This window comes from Nicotiana tabacum, chromosome 12 (assembly GCF_000715075.1).
Source record: "Nicotiana tabacum cultivar K326 chromosome 12, ASM71507v2, whole genome shotgun sequence".
In the NCBI taxonomy this organism is placed as follows: domain Eukaryota; kingdom Viridiplantae; phylum Streptophyta; class Magnoliopsida; order Solanales; family Solanaceae; genus Nicotiana; species Nicotiana tabacum.
In genome coordinates this window covers 98,085,653-98,100,214 of record NC_134091.1, presented here as the reverse complement: position 1 = coordinate 98,100,214, position 14,562 = coordinate 98,085,653, and positions in this window count along the sequence as shown.

The window sequence follows — 14,562 nt, the reverse complement described above, 5'->3', positions numbered from 1 at the left end:
TGGAAAAGGCATTCTTACCGATTGATTGAGCTTGGTTCGAGGTAAGTGAGTTGCCTAACTTTGTGGGGGAACTCCCCGTAGGATTTGTACTGTTTTTTATATATGAGCGTCGTGTACGTGAGGTGATGAGTACGTACACTGGCTAATTATGTAAAAACCCAATTTTTCTACTAAATAGTAACCTAATTTCCTTCTTATTTGAGTTCCATCAGCATGTGTGGTATCCGGCTAGACTAGAATAGCATGCCTACTTGCCTTAACTGTTTACTTGAACTACGTGCAGCATGTTTAGTGAATTTACCTGTCTTTTCTTAACTGGTACTTAGGTTGAACTGTAGAATTTCATGCCGTAACTATTGAATTCTATTGTTTGGCTGCATATTTACTTTGGGATTACGGAACGGTATTTCGGGAGATCCCCCTGTACATCATATTTACTTTAGGACTACGGAACGATATTCCGAGAGATCCCTATGTACTTCATATTTACTTTGGGACTACGGAACAGTATTCCGGGAGATCCCCTTGTTCTGCACATTTACGTTGGGACTACGAGACGGTATCTCGGGAAATCCCCTGTTGTTATCTATGTGTACTGAGTTGTTGTCTTCTATGATTTCATTCTTGTTAAATTTCAGTCTTTATTTTACTGCGGTATTTCATTTTATCTTGTGTTATTATATATATACCAGTAGGGCCCTGACCTGACCTCGTCACTACTCGACCGAGGTTAGGCTTGACACTTATTGGGTACCGATTGTGGTGTACTCATGCTACTCTTCTGCACATATTTTTCGTGTGGAGATCCAGGTACTCCTTATCAGCCGCACTATCAGTGAGTCGGGATAGCTATGGAGACTTCAAGGTATATTTGTCGCGTCCGCAGACCTCGGAGTCCCCTTCTACTCTTCCTCATATCCATTATATTATGTATTTTCTTTTGATAGACTCTGATGTATAGAGACACTTGATTTTCCTCCTGTAGTTTGTGATTCACGATGTTCCGGATTTTGGGAATGTTGTGTAGTATATTGAGGAATTAGTTATTGTACATGCCAAGTGGCATGGTATCCAGTTATGTTGTTATTGCTACAGTTAGTTGTTGAATTTATGTTTTTATTTTGTTATTCTGCAAATGTTAGGCTTACCTAGTCGTAGAGACTATGTGCCATCACGGCGTCATACGGAGGGGAAATTGGGTCAGTATTAACTGAAACATGATCACTTAATACCTATATGCTGAACTAGATCTATGTTTGATTTTGAACTTGCTTTGATACAATGTCTTCCATATCTTCTCTTTATCAACATGTTGGTATGGTTCTGTAATGTGTAAAGTCCCTCAGCTTACGTGAGATCATTGTTTCATTCATCTTGCCCATGTATAGTTGATTGAATGTTACTAGTGTCCCTTCTTTAACTCTGCAATACCATGTTCTACCTTGAGTTATGCCTAGCCCTCCTCTTTTATTGTTAACCTGAAGCTGGACTTGGCTCTCAAACCCTATTGAGGTTCATTTGTTGATATTATCTGAATACATTGACTCGTTAATATTGTTAGAAGCATGACCTTTTTAGATCTTAGGGGTGCCATGTTTTGGTACTCATGATGAGAGTTCAGTCCCATCATATTGGTACTCTCTATGTAACAAGTGTTGACTATGACTGTTGGTTTTAATCTGCCTTGATGTCTTTAAGTCGCCAAGTGATGATTGTTAATACCTGTTTGAATATGTCATGCCTTAGTGGTGCATCCCTGCAATGATGTGATTATAAAACCTCTTTGTATCTATGTATATTCTGAACTTAGCCCCTCTCCCCTTAGGTTTCCCTAATATGAATTCCTCTAGTTAGTATAATAACCATATGTATTCGCTCGTGTTATTTTCAGTAAGAGGAAAATATATATGGTGTGGTATGTAATACTTTAGTATTTAGTTCACATTGGAAGGGCCTCATTGGCAATTAAACCCATAAGAAAAACATGTTGTTAGTGATTAAGGATATTTGGGAGCGAAGTTCGACTCTATGTTGGGCTGCCCTTCCCGGCACAAGTATTGCCCTGGGCCTTAAGTCCCTTGGGAACTTTGGAAGTGTCGAGGGATCCAAAGGAAGTATTGACTTTGAGTGGGGTTCCCTCTTTAGCTCTTAATTCATTGACACATCCAGTTCTTTAAGGGTTTAGTGTTTAATGACAATGAAAGGTTTTCAATGTGAGTTGTTTGCTAAGTAAAACCACCACGTTAATATATAGTTTTCTCTACCATATTAATATTGTTATTTCTTTAATTAACTGTTTATGTATTTGTCATGTACATCAAAAATGTTTTGTAGTTGGAATATGTTAGATGAATTGGATATATATCTAATGACCTTTTTATTTTTCACATATACATCTGTTTGGGCCTCTGAGTTCTTGATGAACTCAAGCCCAATTTCAGCTTTATTGCACTGCGTCCAGGGGTCCAAAGTCAGATATGCTCACTCTTCTTTACTGCTGGGCTTATCTTCTTGAGGCCCAATCCCCAGAGTCCAGTCCTCTTTCTCTCAACTCCTTTTATCACTATTACTGCTTCGTTAATTTAGTTTACTGCCCCTACTAGTTTAATGTTAGTTGTATTTGTTATGTATTTATTATTGTTTTAACTCTCATGCATATAACACTCATTTATCAGAACCCATGCATTCCCTTTTTTTTCTTTATGCTTTAGTATCATATGAACTTAGGCAAGCCTTAAACAATATAGGATTTTAAAAAGGGAAATTAGCTAATAGTAGTTCCTCAGTTCACTAGTTGTAATCTGCTGGCTAATATTATATTTTTTCACTCACCCTTCTCTTCTTTAAAAGAGTTTGAAATCCAGAACTTAGTGAAAAGCAACTCTATTTCTAAAGAAAAAAAATCAGATTTCAACCTTCGTTTTTCTCAAAAGAAATCAGAACTTCAGAAAATCGTCGCCTTTAAGGGATTTCCAGCAAATGACCGTTTCTTTGAAAATCCTTCGAATCTAAGATAAATTCTATATATGCTTTATCACAAACATCCTTTTAGCATTATGTAGATAATCATCCCCCAAATCAAAGTATTTTCATAACTCAATCTCTTTTATAAACTTATAAAATTTTGACCATTTATGTGCCAATTTCAAAAATATCTTAACATCTCTTATGAACCCTTTCATAAATTCATATCCCTTTAAGACTCCACATTCTTTATATCAATATCATCCTTAGGTGTACAGTAAGCAACCTTCCTTATTATTAATCAAAGCATTTTACAAATAATTGATCCCAAATATAGTCTAAATCCTATGGAACTACCTCAGGTAGATTTTAAGGGCTGCCTAACACCTTCCCCTTAGAAAAACAAGAACCCTTACCCATAATCTCACCGGTTAGAAGACCAATAAAGAACATAACTTAGTAATGAAATAGGTACCCGAGTATACCTTTAAATATTAAGTGGTGTCTCTCTTTCATCAACAACAGAGAAACCACAAGTTAAATCCTGTCTTGACTAGTGCAAAATAGGGTGCAACAATATGGCGACTCTGCTGGGGAAATCACACTTAGCTTCTGACCTTAGCAGATTTAGACTAATTTGGCTTCTAGATTTACTTGTACTCTGTTTTGATTGAAATTGAAATTACATGCTTACGTGTCTTATTTGCTCTTTACAATTATCTCATCTATATGATCACCTTGCTTATTGTTGCTACACCCTTTTTTGTTATTGCTTTATATATACTGTCATCACATCTCTTCCAATCGAGTCTTGGTTGTACACTATCACATACAATGGCACGCGAGGGTTGTCTTTTACACCCCTCCAAACCTTCTTTTCAAAACTCTCTAGTTTTAGAGAATGCCCTTGTCAGTTCAACTGACATAACTTCTCATAGTTCTCAGTCCAATTCAAAAGTAGGAAATACTCTACTCTAGTAAAATAGGTCATACTGCATAAACTTTAGGTGAGTTGGTCCCTGGCACCAATACACAATTAGGGGAGCCACCCTGGTGTCAACGGGTCATGCACCCAAAGTGGATCTGAATCAAACACTTACCCAAATATTTTTCTTCTACCCATCTCAGAAAATGGAAATCAACTAGAACATCCCTGAAACTAGCATGGTAATGGGAGCACCACATAAGCTGAAACAGTGTTGGAAGAATATTCTTTGGGAACATGAAGACGAAGTTCGGACGCACCTAGGGGCATTAACAGCATTGATGAAAAACCAAGCAGACAAAGTGCTCACTCGCCTATAGATAGAATTTTGGGACCCAGCCAAAGTGGTGTTCAAATTTGCTGACTGTGAGTTGGTACCGACATTGGAGGAAGTCATATATTTTACGGAGCTGCCATTCAACGGAAGAAAGCTAGTGCTGCTAGTTACTATGCCCGACTATCGGTTCTTGGATGCTCTAGGTCTTACCAATAGCAGAAATCTCGGAAGTATCGAGGACGGGTGGGTGAGCCTCAACCAGATGTTCGACAGGTTTGGGCCCCGAGAAAGCAACGAATGGTATTCAGGGGAATTCCAATATGACCAGGCGACATGGGAGAACCTCAGGCCAATCACTTTTGCAATGACACTATTAGGACTATTGGTCTTCCCATAGTGAAGGGGCCGCATCAATATCAACATGTTACCAGTGGTCCTGGAAACCTTCCGCGGCAATCTTCAAGCTACTTTAGTGCCAATGATGTTAGCCGAAATACTGAGAGCCTTATCCACATGTGCATGGAGATACGACTACTTCAAAGGATGTAACTTGCTGCTACAGATTTGGGCTACTGAACACGTTTTCCAATTGGAGGCTACTATCAACTACTTTGTAGGTGTCAACAATATAATCCGCAACCACAATGAAAGAATGAGGCACTGGATTTCCCCATATGGGCAAGAAGAATGGAGGAAAACGCTAACCAATCTAATAGGAGAATGGATCAACTAGAAACTCTCTTGGTTAGGTGGAAGAGCAATCTTGAGGACTCCCCAAAGGTACTTCATTGAGTTGATTGGATTAGAAGGCATTCAGCAGTACTCGCCTCTGTGGGTCCTCAGACAATTTGGTATGATCCAAGATGTGCCGCTGTAGATAAGAACAACGTTGTACGAGGATGAGTACAATGGCCAGATCCTAATTCCCAGGATAAGGAAACTGCAAGAAGAGTGGAATGACCTGGTTAACAATGCCTATGGGTCAAAATTCATGGTGCACCCCCGAGTACTACGTCTAGATTAATGAAGAAGAAGAACTAGCCCGCCCGAGCAGAGAGGGAATAGCTTGGTTGGAGGATGTAGTGGTTGCTTTGCAGATTTACCTTGAGATCCTACCACATTATCTTGTGACCACATCAATGCATCGTCAGGTGGTCCCGGGAACCATTGACCATATGTTGCCACCGGCTGAAGAGGATGATCGAGTAATAGAATACATCCAGATAGAGTCAAGCACAGAACCAGTTGAAGATCTAGAAGAGGAGTCTAAATTCAATGATGATGAAAAAGAGTTTGTGGAAGACCCGGAGGAGGATCCGGAAGAGGAGGCAGAAGAAGAGAAAGGCCCAGGAAGCGACTCAGGGGATGGTTATTAGAATTGGTTGATTTCCCCTCCTTTCCCTACTTTATACCTTTATCCCTACTTCTCTCTTTTACTTTCCAAAAGGGCAATTGTCTAAGCCCATACAACTTTGTGATGTAATCCATGTTCCCGCTTGTATCAGCCCAAATTATCAATGAAAACAAATCGCTTCGGATCTGAATATGTCTAGTCTAAATGTCTGTCAAACATCCGCGAATTAGGCCTACCTCCGGTAATGAGAGGTCCCTGCGAATTCTAGGAACGCGCTAGCTGTAATGCACAAATTATCTGCTCTATGTGATTTCTTGCTCGCATAAATAAAGAAACTGACTCTTACTCATTTTCTTTTCTTTCTTCTTATTTTTTCTTTTGCTTTATTATTACCCCCAAAAAGAAAAGAAAGTTGGTTTGCGTCGACTAAAACTGGCATAGCCACCATACAATCTAAGGTCTAAGGAAAAGATGTCAGCTGTAGAAGACCCAACTGAATATGCTCTGGTCGTAGCCGATAGCCCGGGGTGATCGAGGAAAAAGACAGTACTAAGAATGATGAGCGTGTGTCCAGGATGGCCCAAGAAATGGAATCCTTAAGAGAAGAGGTACAACATATTAGAGAATTGGTGCACCTAGTCGTGACAACACTTCCTCAGCCACTCAAATTCTCTTCTTTAGATTCACTTCCAGATCATTTTCCTTCAACCTCGTGCCAAAACAACAACACTCCAACCTCAACCCCCACTACTCAAGTTATACCTCCAGTAATTCCCGCTAACCCACTGAACCCTACTATTCACACCCCCTACGTACCAAAATATCCTCAGACATCACAAAACCCGCCTATTACCACTAATGCAACTACCCCTACTCGTGACTGAGTCACTTTAGTATGGTTGAACTTGTAATTGGATGAGTTGTCAGATTTTGTGAGTTTCGTCGGATTTCGAGACGTGGACCCCACAGACAATTTCTGGAGTGTCATTTCGGATTTTGTGGGAAAATATTAGTATTTTGATATGAAATTAATTTTTATAAATTGTGTGAACTGAATCAAATTTATTGTGGCTAGATTTGAGCCATTCAGGAGTTGATACGCGCATAATGAAATTTTTGGAGTATTGTTTAGTTTGCTCGGCATTAGATTTGTCTTGTTCGAGGTAAGTAACTCTTCTAATCTTGGAGCTGAGGGTATGAACCCTGAGTATACGTATTATGTGAATTGTTTGAAGGTGATGCACATGCTAGGTGACGGGCGTGTGGGCGTGCACCATAGAAATTATGATGTAATTATTTCCGTATAATTTTATAGTAAAATAATCTTGGCATTTTCTATGCAGTTTTATATGTTGAAGAAATTTAACTGAGAATCATATTAAAAATCATGTTGAGGCTATGCGCCAGTATTATTGGGACCCACAAAGGTCATATTGTTGTGAATTATTTGTTTTAAATTGAAAATTTATACTGAGTCATATTCATTTCATTCCATATCATATCTCATTCTCTGTTGTTATTTATTGATACATCATATCATCATTTTGGGCTATTTTCATGACATTGTGAGCTCATGAGAGAGAGACTGGAGAGATTGATGACTGAGGGAGGCCGAGGGCCTGACTGTGAGGATATTTTTGGGATCGGGTTGCACGCCGCAACATGCCATGTTGGCTTTATATATAGTATTATTATTATGTGGATCGGGGTTGCCTGCCTACAGCAGGCCTTATAGGCTTTATATAGCACGTGAGTTGTCCATGCAGTTTATAGCACTTGGGCTGAAGGAGCCCCTCCGGAGTCTGCACACACCCCCAGTGAGCGCGATTGATATTATTAAGGGATGAATCTTCCCTGGACATGAATCTTGTCCAAAGTATTATATACCTGGAGATGGATCTTCTCCATGTGCTAGATTGGCCCTACTCGGTACTGAGTGACTGATGATCAGTTAATGTGTATATTCCGGAATAGATCTTCCCTGGGCCGGATTGGCCATATACAATACCGAGTGATTGGGCATGATGAGTGGAATGTGTGAAAAAGTGAGATTGAGTACTCTAAGAGTGTGAGTACATGAGTTCATCTCTGAGATACATTGCATTAACATGCACACATAACATACATGCATAGAGATGTATTTTTCTCATGCTGTACGGTATCACATCATTCATGATTTCTCACACATGTTGACAGATGGGCATAGTGATGCATTTGTTTTACACTGATTATCTGGAAAGAAAATAAAACATCTTATTTATTATTGAAAGGATTTTGAAAAAATTATTGTTTTCAAACTTATTCATCTTCAGTAAACGATTTGGGTTTTTTATTGATGTACTTGGAAGGCATAACTATTTTCATAAATCATGTTTTTGTTGAGCATTTGATCGTTGAGTTACTTTGGTATTACTTGTTTTATGTTGTTATGAACTATTGTTGATTATTGAAGTTGGACCCGACCTTGGTACAAGCTCATCACTACTTTCAACCTAAGGTTAGGTTTGTTACTTATTGGATACATGTGGTCGGTTGTACTCATACTACACTTCTGCACCTTGCGTGCAGATGTTGGCTGTTGATGTTGCTGTGTTCGTTGGGAGCTCGATCTGAAGATGTACCTGCGTTCCGGTTGTAGCTGCCTCTTGTTTATGGTAGCCTTAGATTCATAAAACTTTGTTTATGTACTATTCGAAAGGATGGTGTATTTACTTCATACCGGCTTTGTATACTCTATTCTTAAAAGCTCATAATTTGTAATATCAATTCTTGGGGAATGTATAAAATTAAGATTTTTCTTTACTTAAATTGATTTAATAATTATTATTGGAATTGGATAGTTGATAATTGGCTTACCTAGCGGGTTGAGTGCCATCACGACTAGATGGATTTTGGATCGTGACAGTTTACCTTTTAGTTTTGCTGCTTCACCATATCTTGTTACTTATATTCAAAGAATTCATAACCCTTTGTTTAAAGGTATTTCTAGAAATACTTGTAGAGTTGATATCTTTAGGCTTTTTGGATAATATCTGACATATATCCGTTATTTGTTCGCTAGTCTTTCTTGTAGAGTTTTTCTTACTTCTGATATTGGTTGTGCTGTTAATGGAAATGATTATTTGAATGTTACATGCCATTGGATAGATGATAATTTTTGTATGCAAAAATGTATTATTGCTTTTAAATATGATGAAGATCAAAGTCACACTGGTGCATTTATTAGTAATACTATCCATGAAGTTGCTATATTTTACCATCTTTCAGAAAGAAATTTGTGTATGTCATTGGATAATGCTTCTAACAACAATGCTACTATTATACTATTAAAATTGCACCTACACCCACCACTTTTTGAAATATTTCATGTGAGGTGTGCATGTCATATTTATAATTTAATTGTGAAGAGTGACCTTGAATTATTTAGAGATGAGATCACTTTAGTTAAAAGAGCTGTTGGTATAATTCAAGGAAATAATAGAAGTGCTAGATTAAATGCATTTAAGGAAAAATGTGTACAATATGGACTAAAACCAAGACTCATGCCTGAAGAAATAGTTACTAGGTAAAATTATACTTATTTATTCTTAAGATGTTGTTATAAATATAAAATGCCTATAACTGAAATTGTTAATTCTCATTGTACCGATCCTAGCCGTTTTTAACATCTAGAACTTGGGATGTCATTGAAGATGTTGTAAAAATTTTACAAAAATTTAATGTGGTTACACTTGAGTTTTCTGGAGTTTATTATTATACTATTGCAAATGGTTTAGTTCATATTGCTGAAATTTCTCTTTTACTCCATAATTTGAAGAAGAAAGAAGGATATAGTTCTGTTGTTGAATCTATTCTAGATAAATTTAAGAAATATTTCTATCATATTCCACCTATTTACCTAATTGGCGCTATTTTAAACCTTTCTATCAAAATGGCTACTTGTCGCCAATTAATCACTGCTTTATTACTTTATATGGATATTGGACCAACTGAAACCCCTGATGTTGAAACTTATATTTCTGATCTACACGAACATTTACAAACTTTATATCTCGGTGTACTGATCGATCTCATATGGCACCCTGACCGTGACGGGTGCTATAAAGGTAGGTTCGGTAAAAGTATATACAAGGGGAACGTACCGCTCATGAGCACCACCATAATTTCACTCAATTCTAACTCCAAATCGATGTTCAAAACTCAAAAATTCGTTTTATGAAATTATAGGAATTTCCTTCGATTTCTCTTGAAGATTCGATAATCTTACACCAAAAATGAAGATTAATTCATGAAATATAGTCACAAGGGAGTCAAACACTTACCCCAAGTTGTATGGAAAATTCCTCTCCAAAATCGCCCAAACCAAGCTCCAAAATCCGAAAATGGGTAAAAATATCGAACCCTCGAACTTAAAGGGTTTTGTCCAGGCTTTCCGCACATGCGGAGCCTGGGCTCGCACCTGCGCACCCGCTTCTGCGAAAAAATATCGCACTTGCGCTGCCCAGCTTCCTCACCATTTTCAACTTCTGCGAATCCCTGCCCACATCTGCGAAATCGCAGGTGCGGAAATCCTATCGCACCTGCGACCTCTGCTGACACCCTCCAACTCCGCACCTACGCTCGAGATGCCGCACATGCGGCGTCGCACCTGCGTCCAAGACCCCCACAAGTGCGATCACACCAGAAGGGCTACAGCTTCAGCAACCTCATAACTCCAATTTTTGATATGTTAATCATCTGGAACTCGCCCGAGGCCCCCGGGACCTCAACCAAATACACCAACAAGTCCTACAACATACCACGGACCTACTCGAGGCCTAAAATCACATCAAACAACATCAAAACAACGAATCATACCCCAATTCAAAATCTATGAACTTTGAACTTTCAAATTCTATATCTTGTACCGAAACACATTAAATCAATCCGAAATGACTTCAAATTTTGGACACAAGTCATAAATGACATAACAAACCTATTCCAATTTTCAAAATCAGATTCTGACCCCGATATCAAAAAGTCAACCCCTCGGTCAAACTCTCTAAAAATTCAACTTTCACCATTTCAAGCCTAATTCCACTACGGACCTCCAAATAATTTTTCGGACACGCCCCTAAGTCCAAAATCATCATACGAAGCTATTGGAATTATCAGAATTTAAATCCGAGGTCCTTTACACATAAGCCAATATTCGGTCAACTTTTTCCAACTTAAGTTTTTAATTATGAGACTAAGTGTCTCAATTTATTCTGAAATCCTTCCAGACCCGAACCAATTACCCCGACAAGTCATACAACAATTGAAAAGCATAAATTGAGCAGTAACTAGGGGAACGGTACTGTAACGCTCAAAACGATCGGCCGGGTCGTTACATAAATAACCTAAAATAATCATTTTAACTAATTCTTCCTGATCTTTCACTATATCGCATTTACCCATTAAACCGCCAATACCCAGAATAAGTTTTTGTTGGCCAGATTCTTCATCAACACCCCATGCAATAGGGTGATTATCTACCATGTACCTACGAAGTTGACCCGTTCCCCCTTGCTTACATCCGGTCTCATGTTTAAAAACTACCTTACAAATAGTACATCTTACATAATTTTTATCTTCTTCTAGTCTTTCAAAAAATTGCCAATACTTACTTCTTAATCTTTGATTCTTCTTAATAGGGAGGGGAGTCCTAGTGTATTACCACGACCGCCACCCCTAGTATTTTGACTAGCAGTACCAGGTGTAGGAGGTGGTATTTCAAGATTATTAGGTGATTGAATATCATCTGAATTATCATCTATACCATAATCTTCTTGAAGTTGCTCATAATTTATATTTAAATTTTCACGTGAACTTTCATAAATATGTGTAAAGCTACTAAAAGAACCAGTACCACCTCTTGATCTTTTAGGATTTTTACTCTTCCTAGTACCACCCCTACTGGTACACGCTTTTTTGGCTGCTCTAAATATATCTATTATGTAAACTAAATTAAAAAACTAAATTAATAATTCTAAATAATAAAATAAAAATAAACACCAAAGAAGAGAAAGAGATGGAACGAGTGTACCGAGAGTTCGGATACCGCACTAAATTTGATATCACACTTCAACTGATATTTGATGATATTGATAGTTGATACCATACTTCACTTGATAATTATAATTTTGTAGTGGCTAAAGTAAATATGTGATAAAACTTGAAATAATAAGTAATTGAGAACTGGAGAGCAATAAGCAATTCAATAATCAAGAGAGAATTGAGAGAAAATTAGAGTAGTAAGAGAGCAATTTGTGAGAAAAATGAAGAAGATGAGGGGTTATTTATAGTTTATAAAAGGTTAAAAATGTAACTTATCAATTATTAGGGGTGAGAGGGCTATTTTCTTAAGGGTAGGGATGTCAAATAGGGCGGGGCAGGGCAGGGGGCAGGGCAAGCCTTGACCCGCTAAAATTTTAACCCGCCCTGCCCTGCCCCGTTTAGCATTTTTTCAAAATTTTGCCCTACCCTGCCCCGCCCCGCCCCGTTTATGTATTTTTTTAATTCTTTATTTTGTTATTCATTTTGCAATATGCTATTTTTTTTGTTCTAAAAAAAACTATTTCGACTCTATTGAGACATTGCAGTTGACACGTCAATGAAAGTTGTTTATGTATATCAATTGAATAAAATGTGATTTTTATCAATGTTATATAGTAGTTTATTAAAGAGTAAATTCCCTTATATTAATGTTTCAACTCAAGTAAATGGGTAAACTACTTAAAGACATTTTCGAAACAGTTTCTTTTCTTCAGAACCAAAAAAATTAATTTTTACGGTACCATTGCATTTCTAACACTGGAGTGTTGCAATATTTAATTCAGTTAACAGTAACATAATGAGAAATTAACCATATCCATTCGCATGACATTTGATAATTACTGCAGCAAGTCAATAAACTACACAAATTGAAAAGAAAAATTGAGATTGTCCTTTCAGCTTTTGTAATAGCCATCTAATATTTTTCTAACCAAAGCTGAAGCCTTTACCTGTAATTAACTATTAGGCCTAAAGAAAAATTATAGAAATTGAAATAAAACAAAGTACCTTCAACCTCAATAGACTTGTAGGCTTATAGTATTATATTTTCTCAATCATTGAAGCTTTAGAGTACTTAGTCCGTAAAATAAAATCTATCATGGTCAAATTAACCCAATATGAATAAGATGTACGCATGGGTTTTGTAACAAAAAAGACGCAAAATTTCATTAGTGTTACTCATCAAGCATTAAACTAGATTATACGGAAAACTTGTCCTACTACTTGCCCTGCCCTCTTTAATATTTCAAAATTTCAGTTTTGACCCGCCCTGCCCTGCCCTGTTTAACCATTACCCTACCCTGCCCCGTTTAACCTTTGCCCTGCATTTGCCTTGCCCCATTGCCATTCCTACTAAAGGGGGTAGGACGAAATAGCAAAAAATGCAAAAAATGGCAGTTGCTCAACAGTCATTTTTGAATTTGACCGCTGGCAACGATAAAAAAAAAAATACATAACGGTAACTGGGCTACACCGGACTATAACCCATTAAAACCCGTTAGTGGGTTACTGGGATAATCGGGTCCTGGGGCACCGGTTAGCAAAAATGGCTCGCCCCCGTCTGGCTAAACCCCTAACCCTAACCAACCCAGGTCAAACTGGGTTGTCAGTGGGCTGGCCCGGCCCGTTTAACAATTACTCTCAAGTCAGCTTCATAATAATTTTAATATTTTTTGGAAATCATGAGTACTTTAATATATGTGTTAATCATGCGGGCTGTTCCGGGCTAGACACGGAAAAAAATAGCCTGTCCGATTATTGTTCCGGGCTGGTTAGTGGCCTAGGGTTCCGGGCTATTAGCGGGCTGGGATTTTTCGAGTTTTGGTAGGCCCGTCCGGGTTCGGGCTTAACAGGTCCAGACCGGGCTGGGCTAATTATTTTTTAAGTATATTTTATTTTTCTTATTCAATGTTATGGATACTTAAGTGTTTACAAACTTTTAAAGCTTAGAATTAAGGCCTAGAATTAAACTTTAAACTTTGAAGTTTAAAGTTTTAAATTTGAAATTTGAAATTTAAAATTTTAAAATTAAAATTTGAAAGTAAGTGGCTACAAAAAATTATTTAGTAAGACTAATAGGCAATATGTAAGGATCAAACTCTGAATGCTTTCGTTTTATATTTTCATCGAATAATAAATAATACTTCAAATTAATTTGCAAGTTCTATTCTGGTTTTTTTATTTTTGAACTTGCAAATTAAAAGTTTACAACAATTATAAAAAATAAGAAAGAGTACATCACATGCTTTGCATCATTTTTGTAAGTTCAACCATATATCAACATGAGGTTCTTGGTTTCCGGCATTACTTGAATCGGAACCATAAACCATTATATCTCTAATTTCTTGATCCTCTGCTTCATCTACCTCTTCACGCCCTTGATTTCGCCGTTCTGATCTTATCCAATCTCTGAAGCACACTAGAATTTTCAAAGCGTTGCTGCCCAATGAATGACGGGTATCTCCTAGTTGCTGCCTTGCTTGGTTAAATGCGCTCTCTGATGCGACTGTTGAAACTAAACTTGAAGGAATATTTGCATCTACAGCAGCAGAAGCATCAACAATGTTAGCATAATAATTATATAAGATTTGTAAATGTTTGTGTAGATCAGAAATACAAGTATCAATATCAGGAGTTTCAGTTGGTCCAATATCCATATAAACATATAAAACAATGATTAATTGGTGACAAGTAGCCATTTTGATAGAAGGGTTAAAAATAGCACCAATTAGATAAATATGGGAAATTAGGTAGAAATATTTTTTTAAATTTATCTAGCATAGATTCAACAACAGAACTATATCCTTCTTTCTTCTTCAAATTATGGAGTAAAAAAGAAATTTCAGCAATATGAACTAAACCATTTGCAATAGTATGATAATAAGCTCCACAAAACTCAAGTGTAGC